The 20238-nt window shown below is 48.1% G+C and overlaps 1 protein-coding gene across 6 annotated transcripts in view; it reads right to left on the reverse strand.

The window, feature by feature from the left end:
* Positions 1–19432, reverse strand: part of LOC147120484 (retinol dehydrogenase 7-like) — a 29786-nt gene extending 10354 nt beyond the window's left edge. Inside the window, exons 1-3 of one of the 6 annotated variants that reach the window (XM_085986483.1) lie at positions 19193–19432; positions 1595–1648; positions 989–1074 (exon numbers count right to left, since the gene is read on the reverse strand). The gene's annotated coding sequence lies outside the window, so the exon portion shown is untranslated. The remainder of the gene's footprint in view (positions 1–988; positions 1075–1594; positions 1649–19192) is intronic. The other 5 variants (XM_085986486.1, XM_085986484.1, XM_085986482.1 and 2 more) reach the window with 5 other exon arrangements.
* Between the last annotated feature and the right edge of the window lie 806 nt (positions 19433–20238).

The raw sequence follows: 20238 nt of genomic DNA on the forward strand, positions 1-20238 counted from the left end.
CCACTGTCCAGGGCCCCAAACACCCCTTCCAGGTGAAATAGCGATTTACCTGTACTTCTCGCAATCTAGTATACTGTATTCGCTGCTCACGATGCGGTCTCCTCTACATTGGGGAGACCAAACGCAGATTGGGTGACCACTTTGCAGAACACCTCCCTTCAGTCCGTAAGGGGGACCCCGAGCTTCCGGTCACCTGTCATTTTAATTCACCACTCCATTCCCACTCGGACCTCACCATCCTTGGCCTCTTGTATTGTTCCACGGAAGCTCAACGTAAACTCGACGAACAGCACCTCATCTTCCGATTAGGCACTCTGCAGTCATCCGGACTCAATATCGAGTTCAACAATTTCTGATCATAACCTCGGCCCCTATTACACATTTGTGTGTGTAATTTTTCCACTCCTTTTCTCTCCCCCTGCCCCCCCCCCACCCCCACTTTCCTTTTGTTTCACTCTCACACCTGGCAGCTATCCCTTGCCCTGCCAGTACATTTTACACCTAATCTCAGCCTATTACCATCTCGTCTAGCTCTTTTACTTCTTTTGTTTCTTTCACTTCTTTTGTCCGATCGCAGCCCTGCCTTCGATCTGGTTTTTTTTCTTTCCCGTTTTGAAGAAGGGCTCGACCCGAAACGTCAACTCAAATTTCTCTCCACGGATGTTGCCGGACCTGCTGAGTTTTTCCAGCATTTTCTGTTGTCATTAGAACAGTTCACTATTAGAGGGTCCAAACAATTTGGTGAAATCCTTTGGCGGTCTGGAGCTGGGAAGAATAGGGATACTGCCAAGAGGAGTCTTGAAATTATGAAAGGCCTCTCCTGATGTGGAGTCTTGCTCAACAGAAGCATAAATTTGTAAAAACACCTCAGAGGGTCACTAGCAATATGCTGCTGGCTTTATAAGTGGTAAAATGTGCTCGACAAATCTACTGGAGTTCTTTGATTATATTTAGAGTTGGCAAGGAGATTTCAGTAGGTTTACTATACCTAGATGTTCACAAAGTCTTTGACAGTCCAAGGTGAAAGGCATGGAATGGGTGAAGCTTTTGAACTGGATAACTAATTGGTTCAGTCTGAGAATAAAAAAGGTAGCTGTTAACAGAATCTACATGAAGTGAGGAGGATGGGGACGGGGATTGATTCTGGGCCATTGTTGCTTTTAATAGTATACATTAATGATTTAAAGGTAGGAAGGCGAACAATAAAGTTTTCTGCTGGCGTTAAATAAGGAGAGATTGTAAATAGAAAAGAGAACAAGAGGACCAGATGCAGAGAGATCTGAACAGTTTGGTAGATTGGGAGGTGTTGTTTAATGTAATGAAATGCAAAGTCATGAACCTAGGGAAGGAAAACAAACAGTGGGAGTGCAAAATAAATGGGGACAGTCTACAGGAAACAACACAGGAGAGGGCTTAAGGATTGTTGGGGGGGGGGGGGGGGAAAAGAGGTGGTTAGAGGAAAGCATCCTTAAACCATTAGCAGAGTATGTAATGATGATAAAAGTAAACAGGATCTTGGTGTATAGCTCATGGGAAAGAGCAAAGATCCCACAAAATGATAATTAGTTTGAACAAACCACTTAGCTACATTTACCTCAAGTATTATGTACAGTTCTGGGCACTGTATTGCAACCTGATCCTGGAGAAACTAAGAAAAAAATAGGATTAGATTAGACAGGGCTTGATGGCCGGCGCGGACACGATGGGCCTCTTTCTGTGCTGTATAACTGACATGGCAACTAAGCTGATAAATGGGATTGGACGATTGTGCTTTGAGGAAAGACTATTCATTATCAGGATATTGACATTGGAAAACAGGCAACCTAATGGTGATCTTATTGAGATTTAAGATTAACATAAGGGGGCATTGATTCAAACTTCAAGAAGAACTTGCAGAGGGAGGTTGATAGATGAAATCACCAACTCAGCTAGACATCTATAATAAGGGAACATAGATACAAGATTAAATGCAACAACAACTTGTATTTATATAGCGCCTTTAACGTAGTGAAACTTCACAAGAGCGTTATCAAACAAAATTTGACACCGAGTCATGTGAGGCGATATTAGAGCAGATGACCAAAAGCTTGGTCAAAGAGGTAGGTTTTAAGGAACATCTTAAATGAGAAAAAAGAGGCGCAGAGAGATTTAGGGAGGGAATTCCAGAGCATAGGGCCTTGGCAGCTGAAGGCACGGCCACCAATGGTGGAACAATTAAAATCAGGGATGCTCAAGAGGCCAGAATTAGAGGAATGCAGATAGCTCAGGAGGATTGTGAGCTGGTGAAGATTACAGAGTTGGGAGGGGCGAGGCCATGGAGGGATTTGAAAACAAGGATGAGAATTTTTTAAAAATCGAGGTATGGCTTAACTGGGAGCCAATGGAGGTCGGGGGGCGGGGGGGAAATGTGTGAATGGGACTTGGTGCGAGTTATGACACAGGCAGCAGAGTTTTGGATGTCCTCAAGTTTATGGAGGGTAGAACGTGGGAGGCCAGCCAGGAGTGCATTGGAATAGTCAAGTCTAGGAGGTAACAAAGGCATGGATGAGGGTTTCAGCAGCAGATGAGCTGAGGCGGGGCAGAGTCAGGTGATGTTCTGGAGGTGGAAATAGGCAGTCTTAGTGATGGCATGGATATGTGCTCGAAAACTCATCTCAAAGTTAAATATGACACAAGGTTGCAAGCAGTCTGGATCAGCCTCAGACAGTTGCCAGGGAGAGGGATGGAGTCGGGGGCTAGGGAAAGGAATTTGTGGCGGGGACCAAAGACAAATGCTTCAGCATTCCCAATATTTAGTTGGAGGAAATTTCTGCTCACAGTACTGGATATCGGATAAGTAGTCTGATAATTTAGAGACCGTGGAGGGGGCGAGAGAGGTGGTGAGGTAGAGCTGGCTGTCATCAGTGTACATGTGGTACTGACTGTTTTTGAATGATGTCGCCGAGGGGCAACATGTAGATGAGAAATAAGGGGAGGCCAAGGATAGATCCTTGGGGAACACTGGAGGTAGCGATGCGGGAGCGGAAAGAGAAGCCATTGCAGGTGATTCTCTGGCTACGATTAAAAGATAATGGAACTGGGCAAGTGCAGTCCCACTCAGCAGCAAGACAGTAGAGGCGTTGGAGGAGAATGGTGTGGTTAACCGTTTCAAAGGCTGCAGACAGGTCAAGAAGTAGGGATGGTTTACCTTTGTCACAGTTACATAGGATGTCTTTGAGACTTTGATAAGAGCCGTTTCGGTACTGTGGCAAGGGCAGAAACCTGATGGGAAGAATTCAAACATGGAGTGCCGGGAAAGATGGGCACTGATTTGGGAAGCGACATGTTCAAGGACTTTGTGAAGGAAAGGGAGGTTGGAAATGGGGTGGCAGCTTGCAAAGACAGAGGGGTCAAGGGTTGCTTTTTTGAGGAGGGGGGTGATGACGGCAGATCTGAAGGAGAGGGGGCCAGTACTCGAGGAGAGAGAACCGTTAACAATATCAGCTAACATGGGAGCCAGGAAGGGAAGTTGGGTGGCCAGCAGTTTAGTGGGAATGGGGTTGAGGGAGCAGGAAGTGCGTCTCAGGGACAAGGCGAGCTTGGAGAGGGCATGAGGGGAGATCGGAGAGAATCTGAAGATGGAGCAAGTAAGAGACTTAGGACAGAGAACAGTAAAGACCGTGTATAATGGACTACCGGAGTTAATGACAGGAGCATTAGCTTTTAAGAATAGGTTAGATAGATAGTTGAAGGAAAAGGGAATAAAGGGATATGGGAACAGGCTGGGCACATGGGAGGATAAAGACTAACACGGACTGGTTGGTCTACATGGTCTGTTTTTTGGTTGTACTTTTTATGTAATTTCAAGAGGGTGGTGGATTTTTTTTTTTTTTTTTATAAAATAGACAGGGATATTAAAAGACTGATGGATAAGAAGTCTGTAACTTTTGGAACTGGCTCGACAGATATGAACAGGTTTTCCTCTATGGGTGATGTGCACAGACCCAGTAGGCTCTTGCCCAAGCACTCACCCTGCAACATTTTGCCATATCAGCAAGGAAGTCTGCAAAGTGGTGGCCCCAACCCTCACATCTTACAACTCACACTACTATCCCAGTGAAGCTGCAGCTCCAACTTGGTGCCAGACAAGACCAAAACTTCCTTTCACCCATGCGCTCTCTAAATCTACTCACTATGGTTCTACAACACCTTGTGTGCTCTCTACTCCTCCTTTCTCTGGAGGTAGAATGTAAGCTCGGTATTGGGCTCCACTTAGTCTTCATGCAGAAATTCTCTGCTCGGTATATGCAAAATTGGGGGCAGCTCACCAAGCCTGCCATGTTTCCATTGAGAAGAGTAATATGAAGGTGGCAGCCGTACATCTTGAAAGACGATGGTTTTAAGTGCAAAAGCAGTTCAGTTGCTTTGCTATGGGGCAACATCATGAATGGCTGAAGAGTCCAATTCTCGAGTGACAATCCTTGCCACAGATGAAGAGCAGGACCTTCAAATACTTAGCATGGAGTCCATTGATGGAGAACTTAATAGTTTCATGGAAACCTTAAAAGACAGGGTCTCAGTTTAACTTCCTATTGCTGGAAGTTTTTCACTCAGTCACTAAGAGGCTGTCAGATCAGTCCTCCTTCTGCAAGGAACTGTTTTAATCTTGCTACTGTGGTCGCAACTATTGGCTGCATAACCAATAGAAACATGTTTCCTGTTGAGTCTGTTTTCAAATGTAGTTATGCTGAATAACAGGACACAGACTACAGAAGTAATTAAACAGGTCTTTAGTGATCGAGGGTCAGGGCCGAACTGGGATACACTTTGCTCCGCAGGGTTTATATACCAGTGTGGTCACCACCGGTACTACAATGTACAGGAGCCATCAAAAAGTAGTCCATCACCTTAAGGTATCCTCTTAAGGTGGTACAGGTTACATACACTACAATTCCTCCCCTTTTAGCTTAACAGTGTACACCCCAAATTAAACATTACATGGATAACATATATACAATTTTCACACAAAACTGTTCAAAGATTCAGTCTCTGAGGAGGCCTCCTGATCCGGGCCGGATAACGCCTTTCAGGGGTCTCTGGTTCTCGTTGCTGGGGTGACTCATCCATTTGACCTCCTATGGATTGAACATCATCATGTATGTTCGAGTCTGAGGTAGATGCTACAGGCTCAATAAATTCTTCAACTGGTGTCTCTGCCGTAGACATGGGGTCGACCCTTGTTCTCGATTCCACAAGTTGGTCAGCATGACGTCGTATTACGTTCTCTCCAACGTCTACCGTGTACATCAAGGGTCCTTGTCAGGCACGAATTGTTCCGGATTGCCATTTATCATCCCTATAGTCCCTGGCCAACACTGGTTGTCCTATTTCGAAACTACGAGTGGCCTAGTTATTTACATGCTGGAATTGCTTGTTTTCGACTTCCCTTCGCACATTGGGTTTTAACAAATCCAACCGGGACCGCCATCTCCTGTTACAGAACATCATGGCAGGGCTTTGATTTGTCACTGCATGCGTGGCGTTTCGATACGCCATCAGGAAATTGTCCACCTTGTGTTGTAGTGGAATATGGTCTTCGCTCATGGCCTTTTTGAACGTTTGTACAAATCTCTCGGCCAACCCATTTGTAGCCGGATGATATGGGGCAGATGTATAGTGTTTCAGCCCATTCTTTTTCATGAATTTCTGGAATTCTTCTGACACGAACTGTGGTCCGTTGTCTGAACATGTGTTCCGGCAACCCATTCCTTGCAAATATGGTTCTTAGAACTGCGATCGTCTTCTCCGAGGTAGTGGTCGACATCTTAATCACTTCTGGCCATTTAGAATGTGCGTCTACTGCTATCAAAAACATGGAATCCATGAATGGACCTGCAAAGTCGATATGCACACGTTGCTATGGGGTTGAAGGCCATTCCCACGGATGCAGCGGTGCAATTGGAGGTGCATTTTGAACTTTTTGGCACCCTGAGCAGCTTTTAGTCAGATCCTCTATTTGTTTGTCGATACCTGGCCACCACACATAAGCCCTAGCAAGGCTTTTCATCTCGACTCCCCCCAGATGACCTTCATGCAATTCTTTCAGAACTCTCTCCCTTAATTTAGGAGGAATAATCACCCTTGTTCCATACATCAATGTTCCTTGACATACGGACAGCTGTTCTCGTCTGGCTGAGAATGCTGGTAACAGTGGGTCGCCATGTGCTGGCCATCCCTTCACTGTCTAGTCGTAGACCCGAGACAGTGTCGGGTCGTTTCGGGTCTCTCTCTCAATACCCGCATTGGTGACTGGTAAGCATTCGATGATGGTCGAGTGAAATATCTCGACAGGGTCAACTGCCAGTGCCTCTTCCACTGTAGGCAGTGGCAGGCGCGACAGCCCATCAGCATTACCATGTTGCTTTGTACCTTTGAATTCAATCATATTGATGTGCCCCTAGGAAAAGGGACCATCTCTGAAGCCGCTGCGCCGTTATTACCGGAACACCCTTCTTAGGGTTGAAAATGGAAACCAACGGCTGGTGTGCGCAGTGAGGAGAGGCGGAGCTTAAAACCGGCAGCGACCCGAGGCTCACCAATTCAACAGCAGAGAGAGGTAAAAAGTAATCCAAGTGTTCCGTTGGGACAGGCTTCACTTGGCCAGTGCTGGGACTAGAGTCCTGGCGGATCATATAATTAGGGCTGTAGAGAGGGCTTTAAACTAACTAGTGGGGGGGGGGGGGGGGGGGGGTTCCTAGAGAGCAAATAATAAACATGACAACAGAGAAGGTCATAGACTTAGGTAGCAGTGGGGAAATTAAAAACCAGAGCGTGTCAGGAAGGGGCAGAAGGTATGGAGTAAAAGGTAAAGTAATAAAAAGGGCAAAAGCAGGAACTAAGTGTCACAAAACACATTTGAAAGTTCTCTATCTGAATGCACGTAGCATTCGTAACAAAATAGACGAGTTAATGGCACAAATAGCTACATATGGGTATGATCTTGTGGCCATTACAGAAACATGGCTGCAGGGTGACAATGCCTGGGAATTAAACAAACCAGGTTATTTAACGATCAGGAAGGAAGGGGAGGTGGGGTGGCTATGTTACTAAAGCAAGGAATCACTAATACAGAGAAATGATATTGGGTCAAAAGATCAGGATAATGAAACAGTTTGGGTGGAGATAAGGAATAATAAGGGGAAAAAAACACTAGTGGGCGTAGTCTATAGGCCTCCGAACAGTTGCAACTCGGTTGGACGGAGTATCAATCAGGAAATAGTTGAGGCTTGTAATAAGGGAACATCTATAATTATGGGGGGATTTTAACTATCATATTAATTGGACAAATCAAATTGGGCAGGGCTGCACTGAGGACGAGTTCATTGAGTGTATTAGGGATGGGTTTCTTGAGCAGTATGTAACTGAACCGACCAGGGGGCAAGCAACCTTAGATCTAGTCCTGTGTAACGAGACAGGATTAATTAAAAATGTCCTAGTAAAGGATCCCCTTGGAATGAGTGACCATAACATGGTTGAATTCCATATTCAATTAGAGGGTGAGAAGGTTGGATCGCAAACAAGCGTGCTAAGCTTGAATAAAGGAGACTATGAAGGTATGAGAGCGGAATTGAGTAGAGTGGATTGGGAAAATAGATTAAAGGGTAAGACGATACATGATCAGTGGTGTACATTTAAGGAGTTATTTTACAACTTCCAAAAAATATATATTCCACTGAGAAGAAAAGGGTGTAAAAGAAAAGACAGCCATCCATGGCCAAGTAAAGAAATTAAGAATAGTATTCGACTAAAAACAAGGGCATATAAGGTAGCCAAATCTAGTGGGAGGATAGAGGATTGGGAAGTCTTTAAAAGACAGCAAAAAATAACAAAAAGATTAAGAAAGGGAAGATAGATTATGAAAGTAAATTAGCAAAAAATATAAAAACAGATAGTAAGAGTTTTTATAGTTATATAAAAAGAAAAAGGGTGGCTAAAGTAAATGTTGGTCCCTTAGAGGATGAGACCGGGAAATATGGAGATGGCAAAAACACTGAATGAATATTTTGTATCAGTCTTTACAGTAGAAGACACTAAGAATATCCCAACACTGGACAAGCAGGGGGCTATGGGGGGGGGGGGGGGGGGAAAGGAGATAAACACAATCAAAATCACTAAGGAAGTGGTACTCGGTAAAATAATGGGACTCAAGGCGGATAAATCACCTGGACCTGATGGCTTACATCCTAGGGTCTTGAGAGAAGTGGCGGTAGGGATTGTGGATGCATTGGTAATCTTCCAAAGCTCCCTGGACTCAAAGGTCCCGGCAGACTAGAAAACTGCTAATGTAACACCCTTATTTAAAAAAGGGCAGTAGACAGAAGGCTGGAAACTATATCTGTGGTAGGTAAAATTTTGGAGTCCATTATTAAGGAGACAGTAACAGGACATTTGGATAATCATTATTTAATAAGACAAAGTCAGCATGGTTTTATGAAGGGGAAGTCATGTTTGACAAATTTGCTGGAGTTCTTTGAGGAAGTAACATATAGGGTGGATAAAGGTGAACCAGTGGACGTAGTGTATTTAGACTTCCAAAAGGCATTTGACAAGGTGCCACACAAAAGATTATTGCTTAAGATAAAAAATCACGGGATTGGGGGTAATATTCTGGCATGGATAGAGGATTGGCTATCTAACAGAAGGCAGAGATAAATGGTTCATTCTCAGACTGGCAATCAGTAACTAGTGGTGTTCCACAGGGGTCAGTGCTGGGTCCCCAACTCTTTACAATCTATATTAACGATTTGGAGGAGGGGACCGAGTGTAACATATCAAAGTTTGCAGATGATACTAAGTTGGGAGGGAAAGTAGTGAGTGAGGAGGACATAAAAAACCTGCAAGGGGACATAGACAGGCTAAGTAAGTGGGCAGAGATTTGGCAGATGGAATACAATACTGGAAAGTGTGAGGTTATGCACTTTGGCAGGAAAAAATCATAGAGCAAGTTATTATCTTAATGGCAAGAAACTGGAAAGTACTGAAGTACAAAGGGATCTGGGGGTCCTGGTGCACGAAACTCAAAAGGTTAGTATGCAGGTGCAGCAAGTGATTAAGGCGGCCAATGGAATGTTGGCTTTCATTGCTAGGGGGATAGAATATAAAAATAGGGAGGTATTGCTTCAGTTGTACAAGGTATTGGTGAGACCGCACCTGGAATACTGCATACAGTTCTGGTGTCCATACTTAAGACAAGACATACTTGCTCTCGAGTCAGTACAAAGGTGGTTCACTCGGTTAATCCCGGGGATGAGCATATGAGGAGAGGTTGAGTAGATTGGGACTCTACTCATTGGAGTTCAGAAGAGAGCCGATCTTATTGAAACATAAGATTGCGAAGGGGTTGGATCAGGTGGATGCGGGGAGGATGTTCCCGATGATGGGTGAAACTAGAACTAGGGGGCATAGTCTTAGAATAAGGGGCTGCTCTTTCAAAACTGAGATGAGGAGGAACTACTTCACTCAGAGGGTGGTAGGTCCATGGAATATGCTGCCCCAAAAAGCTGTCGAAGCTACATCATTACATAAATTTAAAACAGAAAGAGACAGTTTCCGAGAAGTAAAGGGAATTAAGGGTTACAGGGAGCGGGCAGGAATTTGGACATGAGTCTAGGTTCGGATCGGTCATGGCTCTGTGGGTAGCGGAGCGGGCCCAGGGGCCGTGTAGCCTGATCCTGCTCCTCTTTCGTGTGTCTAATTCTGTTAGATTCAGGAGATAGTCCTGTGATAGTGGATTGGCGGTTAGGATCAGATCAGCCATGATCTTATTGAATGGCGGAGCAGGCTCGAGGGGCCGATTGGCCTACTCCTGCTCCTATTTCTTATGTTATCTGTCAGCAGCGTAAACTTTTGGCCTTGCAGGTAATGGTTAAATTTCTTAACTCCCCACACGAGGCCGAGAGCCTCCCTATCTATCTGAGCATAGTTGCGCTCAGCGGAGGTCAATGATCTGGATGCGAACGTGACTGGCCTTTCTGAGCCATTTGGAAACTTGTGAGAGCACTGCCCCGATACCATATGGAGAAGCATCACAAGCTAAGCGAATAGGCAGCGTTGGGTTAAAGTGAACCAACACTTCCTTAGAGGTGATCATTGCCTTGCTCTTTTGAAAAGCCCGCTTACAATCATCGCTCCACTTCCATGGTATTCCCATTTGCAAAAGAATGTTTAGCGGGTGTAACACAGTGGATAAATTTGGAAGAAACTTGTGGTAATAGTTAACCAACCCAAGGAACGACCTCAACTGGGATACATTTTCCGGTGCCGGAGCTTTCACAACAGCTTCGATCTTGTCAGGTGACTTATGGAGCCCCTCCTGGTCAATGACGTGGCCGCAGTACGAGATTCGCTTGTGAAAGAACTCTCATTTCTGGCGATTAACTCTGAGCCCATGTTCTTTCAATCTGATGAGCACCTGCTCCAAATTCGCAAGGTGATCCTTATCATCATCTCCTGTAATCAGAATGTCGTCCAGGTAGCAGTGTGCGCCTGGGATTCCCTGCAATACCTGCTCCATGGCCCTTTGCCAAAATCGCTGGAGCCGATGCCAATCCAAAAACCAGTCTATTATGCGTGTTGATCGTGAGATACTGGCGTGACGCTTCATCCACTTCCATCTGTAGGTACGCCTGCGCCAGGTCTATCTTGAAGTGTTTCCCGCCAGACAGCGAAGCGATCTTCAATCTGCGGAAGCGGATATTGCATCGTGTGAAGAACCGGATTAACAGTGATCTTGGAATCGCCACAGATGCGAACCTTCCCAGGTTCCCCCGGCTTGTTGCTCAACGAACGCTTCATGACAGGAACAATGGGTGTGGCCCATTCGCTCCAGTCCACCTTGGACAGTACTCCTGAACGTTCTAGCCCTTCCAGCTCTGCTTCCACAGCAGGTCGTATCGCATAAGGTACCGGTCTGGCTTTGAAAAATTTTGGGTTTGCATGTTCTTCAACCTTGATGTTTGCCGTAATTCCTTTCAGTGTTCCCAGTCCCTGTTGGAACACCTCCTTAGCATCGTCCAATATTTTGGACAGTCGTTTAGGTTTGACGTCGTCCTCCTTACAGGCATCTACAGTCAGTGCTTGTATGGAATGCCAGTCCACATTTATTCTCCGGATCCATTCCCGTCCCAGTAGTGGCGGACCTCCATCAGGTAACACATACAAGTCCATTTCCTGACTTTCTTTACCATTGTAGACCACATTTACTTTTATCTTTCCTTTGGGGTATACTATTTGCCCAGTGTATGTTTTCAATACAATCTCCGTATCCCTCAGGGGAATGTGCGAGAATAACCTTTTGTAATCTTGCTTATTCATGACCGTTAATGCCGATCCAGTGTCCAATTCCATCTTCACTTGGACTCCTGCTATCCGAAGCATAACCCAGATAGTTTGGTGGTCTGCTGTGTTACCCACATTATGTATTTTTAGACAACCTAGTTCCTTACTGCTGGAGTCTGAATCCATCTTCTGTTCATCCGAACTGTTCTCCGTCACCTTGTGTACTTCTCCTGCGGCGACTTTTTGCTGCTGGTCTTCTTTCCTGACCGGTATACTCTCGCTATGTGACCAAGTTTGCCACATTGCCTGCATTCTTTATCTTTGAACTAGCACTGGTTCTGGTCATGCGTTGTCCTTCCGCAACGATAGCACTTTACCGCGCCCAATGCCATTTCATTGGTGCTGAATTCCAATGGCCTTTGCTGTATCTCTGCAGCGCCTCGTGTTGCTGCCTCGTGCGATGCTGCAATGCCGAAAGCTTTGTCCAGCGTAAGATCCTTTTCCTCTAGCAGTCGCTTCTGGGTTCCTTCCCTTAGGAACCCACACACAAACTTATCTCTCAGTGCGTCTGCTAGTCTTGTACCGAACTGACAGTACTTTGATAACTTGCGCAGTTCGGTTAGGAATTCAGCGTTGCTTTCCTCTTTAAGTTGAATTCTTTTGTAGAATTTAAATCGTTCCGCTATCAGCAGCGGCGTGGGGTTTAAATGCTCTTGCAGGATCGTAACAATATCCGTGAAACTCTTCCCTACCGGTTTGTCTGGTGTTACAAGGTTCCTTAATAACCCGTATGTCTTCGCACCCATCGAGTTTAATAGGGTTAATGCTTTCTTATCCTCCGGTACCTCATTCGTTGTACAGTAAACTTTGATGCGTTCCACATAAGCGGCCCAATCTTCCACATCGTTATCAAAAGCAGTGATGTTACCCGTTTTTGGCATCCTTGTTGAGTTTCCTTTCCTTCGGATATGATTATTATTTTTATTTATTTTTTTATTTTATTTTTTTCAAAATGGCGGCTTTTCCCGCGTTTGTCTTCTTCCCCCGCCGACTCAAAATGGTGATTCCCGCGCTGTTGCCGTTCACGCCTCCCAGCAGTCCTTTATTTTCCCCTACGCTGCTGCTCTTGTTCCCCGCCGCTCCCGCGGTCCTTGTGGTCATAAACGCTTTTCTGGCTGCTGCGCGTCTCTGCCCCGATTGCAGTCCGGCCCGACACCGGCTGCGGTCGTGTTCTCCGCCCTTTTCGTCATTTCCCCTCCCCTTTTATTGACAAATCGGCTGACATCCCCCCCCCATGCCGCTCAATTGGGCTTACCCGCCGCCGTCGTCGAAGGGATGTTCACTGATGTTTGACTTCGTGGCCAGAAACCAACCCGGGTTCCCGATGGCCTCCCGTGCGATGCAGTGCCCAGCAGGATGTTGAGGGTGGATGTCCTTGTTCGACGCCCGTTTCAGAGGACGAAGCTTCCTTTGATGCAAACTGCCGCTAGGTGAGATCAGACTCGTCGCCACTGTTGAGTCTGTGTTTTCAAATGTAGTTATGCTGAATAACAGGACACAGACTACAGAAGTAATTAAACAGGTCTTTAGTGATTGAGGGTCCTCTTTTTGTTTGAACCCAAAAAAACCAATTGGACTGTAAATAAACAAAAGTTCAACTAAAACTTAACAAATCAAATTAAAATTTGGTTTTCCGGGTTGATGATGCACTCCAGTCCCCGCGGCGCCCACCGGTCGCGGAAATACTCAAGCGCGCCGGCAGACACCACGTGCTCCATCTCCAGGGCCACCCGGGCGCGAACATGGCCGCGGAAGAGAGGCAGGCAATCCGGCTGGACGACCCCCTCGACCGCCCGCTGCCTGGACCAATTGATGGCTCTTTTAGCCAGGCCCAGGAGCAGGCCCACAAGGAGGTCCTCCAACCTGTCCGCTCCCCTCCGCACCGGGTGACCGTAGATCAAGAGCGTGGGACTGAAGTGCAACCAAAAATCGAGGAGCAGCCCCTTCAAGTAGTGAAAGAGGGGCTGCAACCTCTCACACTCCATATAAACGTGAAACACGGACTCCTCCAGGCCGCAAAAAATGCAGGCGGCCTGGGAGTCCGTGAACCTACTTAAAATCTTATTGCACGGGACCGCTCCGTGCAACACCCTCCAGGCCAAGTCCCCGATGGAACAAGGGAGGACTCCCGCGTAGAGAGCCCGCCATTGGGGACCTCAGCCACTGCCAGTCGGCAAGACGCCACGCCAAGGCGTGTCCGGACGGTAAACGAAGATGGCAAAGTGGAGCGTGTGCAGGAGCAGCCCATACAGTAAACCCCTCCGCGCGGAATGAAAAGGCACGGAGGGTATTTCCTCGAGACGGCTCAAGTTGTGAGGCGCCGGCTCCAGAGGGGAGTTTCGGGGCCAGGCGCCGATGAGGAATTCCGTCCGAACGGGGGTAAGCTCGGACGGGATCGCCCCACGTGCCTGAGCCGCCTCGATACGCCTAGTGGAGTCAGGGCCGAGTGCCGCTTTCACCGACTCGATGGCTTCGGCCGCGAGCCGGATGTTGGCCCAGGACAGGCGCCACGCCAGCTCTGGCGCCATCCAGCCCGCTCCTCCGACATCGAGCAGGTCCCCGACTCTGCCAGTCACAGCCCTGCCCTCCGCCAGCCGCCCGAACCTGCGTACGTGGAGGTGCGGATTCCTGAGCAGCGGCTCCCGAAGGAGAGCCGCCGCTCCTGACGGGGGAGAGCTCCGCCTGGAAGCGACGTAGTTCCAAACCCATAGTAGTTCCTGGTAGAAGACAGGCAGCTCCTGCAGGTCGGCACGCCTACCGCCCACTTTCACAAACAGGAGCTGCGTGTCGTAATTGAGGCCGTGCAGCTGGCAGAAGAAAAACGTCGCCAGCGCACACCATCTCGGAGGAATCTCAACGTACAGGGATCTCTGCAGCGTCTGAAGACGGAAAGTCGCAGCCTGGGTGCGAAGGCACACCAGCGCCTGACCGCCCTCCCTAAGCGGGAGACACAGAACCGCGGCAGAGACCCAGTGCTTCCTTTTGTCCCAGAAGAAGTCGATGAGCTTCTTCTGCATCTTGGCGACAAACGCAGGGGGAGGGATCAAAGTGACCAACCGGTACCACAACATGGCGGCCACCAGCTGGTTTATGACCAGCGCTCGACCCCTGTAGGACAACACACGGAGCAGTCCTGTCCAGCGTCCAAGGCGAGCGGTGACTTTGGCCTCCAGCTCTTGCCAGTTTGCCGGCCAGGCGTCCGCGGCAGGGCTAAGGTAGACTCCCAAATAGGAGGTGCGTGGTGCTCCAGGCAAAAAGGCCTAAACTCCTCCGGCAGGGAGTCCACCCACCACTGACCCACCAGGAGTCCGGAACATTTCTCCCAGTTGATCTTGGCGGAGGATGCGTCCGAGTAAATCTGCTGGCATTCCCGCATCCTCCGCAAGTCAGCGGGATCCGTGACCGCGAGGAGCACGTCATCGGCATAAGCAGAGAGAACCACCTCCACGCCCGGCCCTTGCAGAGTCAGTCCCGTCAACCTCTTCCGCAAGAGGTGCAGGAATGGCTCCACGCAAATGGCGTATAACTGACCGGACATGGGGAATCCCTGACGCACCCGCCTCCCGAAGCGAAGGGGCGCCGTCAAGGACCCGTTAACTTTAATCAGACACTCTGCGGCGGCGTACAGAAGTCGGATCCGGGCGACGAAATGCGTCCCGAACCCGAATGCGCGCAGAGTCCCGAAGAGATACTCGTGATCCACCCTGTCGAACGCCTTCTCCTGATCCAGGGAGAGGAAGGCGACCGACAGACCAGCCCTCTGGGAGTGGTGGACCAGGTCCCGGACCAGATGGATGTTATCGTGGATGGTCCGGCCCGGGACCGTGTAGGACTGGTCGGGGTGGATCATGTGGGCCAGCACGGTGCCAAGGCGAGCAGACATGGCCCTGGCAAAGATTTTATAGTCCGTGCTGAGGAGGGAGACCGGGTGCCAGTTCTTAAGGAGGCGGAGATCGCCCTTCTTAGGCAGCAGGACAATGACCGCCCTGCGCCACGAGAGGGGCATCTCCCCGGTCGCCAAACTTTCCCCCAGGACCCGCGCGTAGTCGCCGCCCAAGACGTCCCAGAACGTCCTGTGGAACTCCACGGTCAGCCCGTCCAGCCCCGGGGACATTCCCCCTAGAGAGCTGGCGGAGGGCGCCGGTCAGCTCCGCCAGGCTTAGCGGAGCATCCAATTTTTCGGCGCCCTCCGGACTGACCTTCGGCAGGTCCTCCCACAAAACTCTGCGCGCATCCTCGCTGGACGGATCCGGAGAGAACAGAGCCCCGTAGTAGGCGCGGGTCTCCGAGTTGATTCCCTCTGGATCCGAGACCAGAGATCCGTTGTCGGCCAGCAGCCCCAAGAGCTGCTTACGGACCCCTCGTCTTTTTTCCAGCGAGTAGAAGGGGGAGCCGCGGTCCAGGTCCCGCAGCAGCTGGATCCGCGACCTCACGTACGCGCCTCGGGACCCGACGAGCTGCAGGTCCTTCAGCGCGCCCTCCTTCTCTTCGTACACCTTCCGCAGGGCCGGGTCCCCGACGACTTGACCGAGACGGGACTCCAGGTGGAGCACCTCCTTCTCCAACCGCCCGAGCCGCGCCTCCCGCCTCTTGGTCGACCCCTTCGCGTACTCCTGACAGATGAGACGGACGTGCGCCTTGCCCACCACCGCAGCCTCACGGAGGGGACGCCCACCTGCGTCCGTCTCCAGTCGGCCCAGAAACACCACGCACACACGAAAAGGCCTCTCCCCTGGTTGGTGTTGATACTAGCCTCCTTTCTCCTTCTCCTCCTCTGTCCTATCTCTCCAGGCACCCCAGTTGCTGTGATGATGTTGGAGGAGGTGGAGGTGGTGGTCTATCATTCTCCTCCACTTCCTGGAGAGGAGACCACCACTTTCTACTCTTGCTTTGGCTGCTCCTTCTCCTCCTGCTGATTGAGGCAGCTGCACAGCCAGAAATGCACTGAAGACTCTTAGTGATTGAGGCTCAGGGCTGAACTGGGATACACTTTGCTCCACAGGGTTTATACCAGTGTGGTCACCACCAGTACTACAATGTACAGGACCCATCAAAAAGTAGTCCATCACCTTAAGGTATCCTCTTAAGGTGGTACAGGTTACATACACTACATTTCCCTTTAATTGTGTGTGGCCCTCCCAAGACAAGGATACTGGCACCAGGTAGGAGTACAAGGAAGCAGCCTTGTTACATTAGCACTCAAACACTCCAGACCTCAAACACCAGTGCAGGATTGTTCACAACATGAAGCATTGAGCACCAGTTAAGAGCAGCAAGTGGAGGTGGCAGCCCTCCTGATGCGAGAGGCCCAAATGCTGATTAGCTTTAATACAAAAGTAAAATACTGCAGATGCTGAAAATCTGAAATAAAAACAGAAAACGCTGGAAATAGTCAGCAGGTCAGGCAGCATCTGAGGAGAGAGAAACAGAGTTAACATTTCAGGTCGTTCTGACGAAGGGTCATCGACTTGCAACGTAAACTCTTGTTTCTCTCTCCACAGATGTTGCCTGACCTGAGTATTTCCTGTTTTTATTGCCGATTAACTTTTGCTTGCCAACATTGTGCCTGATCGTTAGAGACCTTGGGCTACAATTTACACAAGGATCTCACTCCTGTCAGATCCTTGGTCATCTGTAAGGGGCAGCCAGCAGCTGCGCTATGGCAGGAGGCGAGGTGGACAAGTAGTTCACCTCTCAGGGTAAGGATCCATCACCCTCTCCCAGACGGCCTCCTCAGGAGGATTGCAGAAGAGTCAGATAGACAACAGCAGCAGCCAAACAGCACAGATGCCCAAGGTGCAGGCTGTAGTGGAAGGGCCATGTTATGACCCAGCAGAAACAGGGCATTTGCCACAGGCAAATTAGTGGTCCCCACTGAGGAGCAGCAGTGTGACACCACTTACCTTTCCTGTTCAGAAGAAGGAGCACCAGATTACAAAGTAGATGGCACACACCACACAGTATTATCAAAGGCAAGCACAGGAAAGCAAACATTGAGGAAGGGACATACATGGAGCAGAGAAATAATCTACTTGCACCTTCTTTGGAATGTTTTGATTGCCATGGCTCTTCTGCCAAAGTCATGGTGAACAATTAAGAGAATCCCCACCTCCCTTTTCTTTCCACAAAATTAGGAGTTGAACACTACAGGGAACAGAGGCCCACCTTCCTGATTCTGTGGGCCTCGCATGTGTGCCAGAGAGGCCGCTTGCAGAGGACGCTATTATGGAAATGACACTTTTCCTTTGCATTTAGTTTAAATTTTGCCTTCTATCTTTCTCCCATACTATTCAAAAGGAATTTTAGTGATTTGCCACAGCATCCTTTGGGAATTCCTCTTGCCCTTGGGGAGCTGGAGGATGAGCGAGTTCCACAGGCCAGAACAACGACACGTGTCTACATTGGAGGAGAGCCCAGCGAATCTGCTCCTAGTCAAGCAGGCATCCATACAAAAAAATGCCACAATTACTTGGGCATGTTTGAGAAACTGTCTATTCACCACTTTCCCACTCTCCCTACATCAAGGGGGCATATCTGGTGATGCTCCCAAGCTTCCCTGGAAAATTCTATCCAGTTCATCCTCCGATAGTCCCAATGGAACCTATGCCAACTGAGAGCAAGTGTAGGTTCTGTTATGAGTCTATCAAAAGGCCTCTAAATGCCCGAGGGAAAAGGTAATCAATTCTGGAGGGGATTGCTTCCCCAGCAGAGATGGTCACAATACCTCCTATGAGAACTAAAAACTTGTGCAGTCGCTTTAATTTGAAGCCCATCCCAGGGCCTCCGCCGTGCCATTCCGACACAGCAGCGTCGCTGCAATATTCTGGGCCTCCATCAAGGTGGCTGCTGCTGAAACAACCTTAGGGTCATGATGGTCCCACTCTGAACATACTGACGACCCCCCATCCCTACACTTTGGAATGGTGTTGCCGTCCTTAGCTGCTCTGCTGACAGTGGAACAGGAATCCTGGAATTTCAACTCGTGTTTCTATTGCATCAGCTCTGACATTCCCGAGAGAATCCACAGCTGTGTTTAGGACCTCTTTTAAGGGGACATGGGGGCTCTTCTGCAGATGTCACACACTCCAGGTTGGACTGCAGTTCTGTGAACTCATCAAGAAACGCTGCCTAGATACAGGTATTGGACTTCTCCATATTAGCCATCATACTTTGCACATTCTCAAATGAGTAAATGAATTGACGGTACTCAGAATGTAGTCATTTTTGTCCTTCTAACAAATTTCACTAAACAAAAATGATGGCATGATATTATTGTAGTACAAGAGTTCAGGGTGGAGCAGATTGTAGGACTGAGATGTTTTCAGAGATAGAGAAGGAGTGAGGCCCTTAAGGGATTTAAACAGTTGGGGAAGCAGAAACATTTTGGTGGTGTTGCAGTGGCAAAACCTGATTGAAGTGATTCAAAAGTGAGTTGAGAGAAATGGGCACAGGCTTCGAAAGTAATATCATGTATTATTGCCCCGGATTTCTCTCTCTTCCCCCCACCACAGATCTCCACACTCCCAGCATATGGTCAAATCTACACTAAATAATTTTCAGCATTCCTAAAGAGGGCGTCAGAAAATACTAGGAGAAGCCCACCCAGCGTCTGTAATGCCGTACATGCTGGCATACTTTTGATTGCACTTTAATTGTGCTCCTATTGGAAAACGTCTCCTTAAAATTATTTCCTATAACTAAATATGATTTACAAGCAACATTTTATAGGCTCAAACATCATACGCAGCATTTAAATGGTATAAAGTGACCACAATTTAGCAAAGAACGAGAGAGGATTACAGTAAGTAATCTTTACCTTGTTTCTCCCTCAGTAAGCTTGCAACAACTGGTCAATCCTAATTTTAAATGGGTTGTACTGATACTGGACGCTAACTCACTGCAACGGTTGTACTTTCAAATGCTCGAATATTGAAGCTCCATCCAACTCTGTTCTTCACCTCAACTTGTTGTTGCAGCGAATGAACTTTGAACAGCTTGAGGCTGCTGGAACCTGTTTGTCAGCACGGCCAATAGAGTCTCACAGGAGCAGACTCCACCCACAAAGTTAATCGACTCTGTCATCAGAAATCCGACCCCTTTGCTGCATTGTTAACTTCCTTAAATGATAGCTGTAATTACAGCCCTTAAACTGAACAATACAGGGTTTTAAAATACTTTATAATTATTTATTTTTGTGCTTGTAAAATGATATAAGGACTGTTTCTCTGAAAAGGTGCTCCCAACAAAAGTGGCAGTCACACTGAGTGCTCTTCAGTAAGCTGAGATGCTGCAGCCTGAGTTTTCAACCCATTCTAACAATCAAGGTGTGCGCGGTCTTTTCAGTCCCAATGAGCTCTCCCTCCGAGCACTGCTTCTCAACTGAAGTGCTTAACCAAGCAATCAGCCATTTACTTCAGTGCTTGTAATGATACAGTGTGAACTTTCCTTACCTGAGTAAGTATCTTGTTCTGTACAGACCAATGGCTAGTGGCACTGGCCAAAGATAAATGGTATGATATTTACAAGCGTCCCCACAAAGAGGGGGCCACGAATAACATTAAAAGAAAAATAAAGAATTGAATTTGCATAACGCCTTTCATGACCTCAGGCCGACCAAAATCATTTAATATCCAATGAAGTATGTAATGTATGTGCCAGCGGAGAAGAAGGGGAAGCGCGGGAGACGCCTTTTTTGACAGTTAAATCACACCCAGGGATGCCGAAGAGTGGCAGTATCTCTACGTTCGACAATGAAGTCGAAGATTGGGCGACATATGTGGAACGCATTGAGGTGTACTGCAGGGCGAATGAAGTGCCAGATGCTAGTAAAGCACTGGTTTTGTTAAATTCCATGGGTGCAAA

The sequence above is a fragment of the Somniosus microcephalus genome, chromosome 4 (genome assembly GCF_052327205.1).
Source record: "Somniosus microcephalus isolate GS21.2 chromosome 4, FLI_Smic_1.0, whole genome shotgun sequence".
Lineage (NCBI taxonomy): Eukaryota > Metazoa > Chordata > Chondrichthyes > Squaliformes > Somniosidae > Somniosus > Somniosus microcephalus.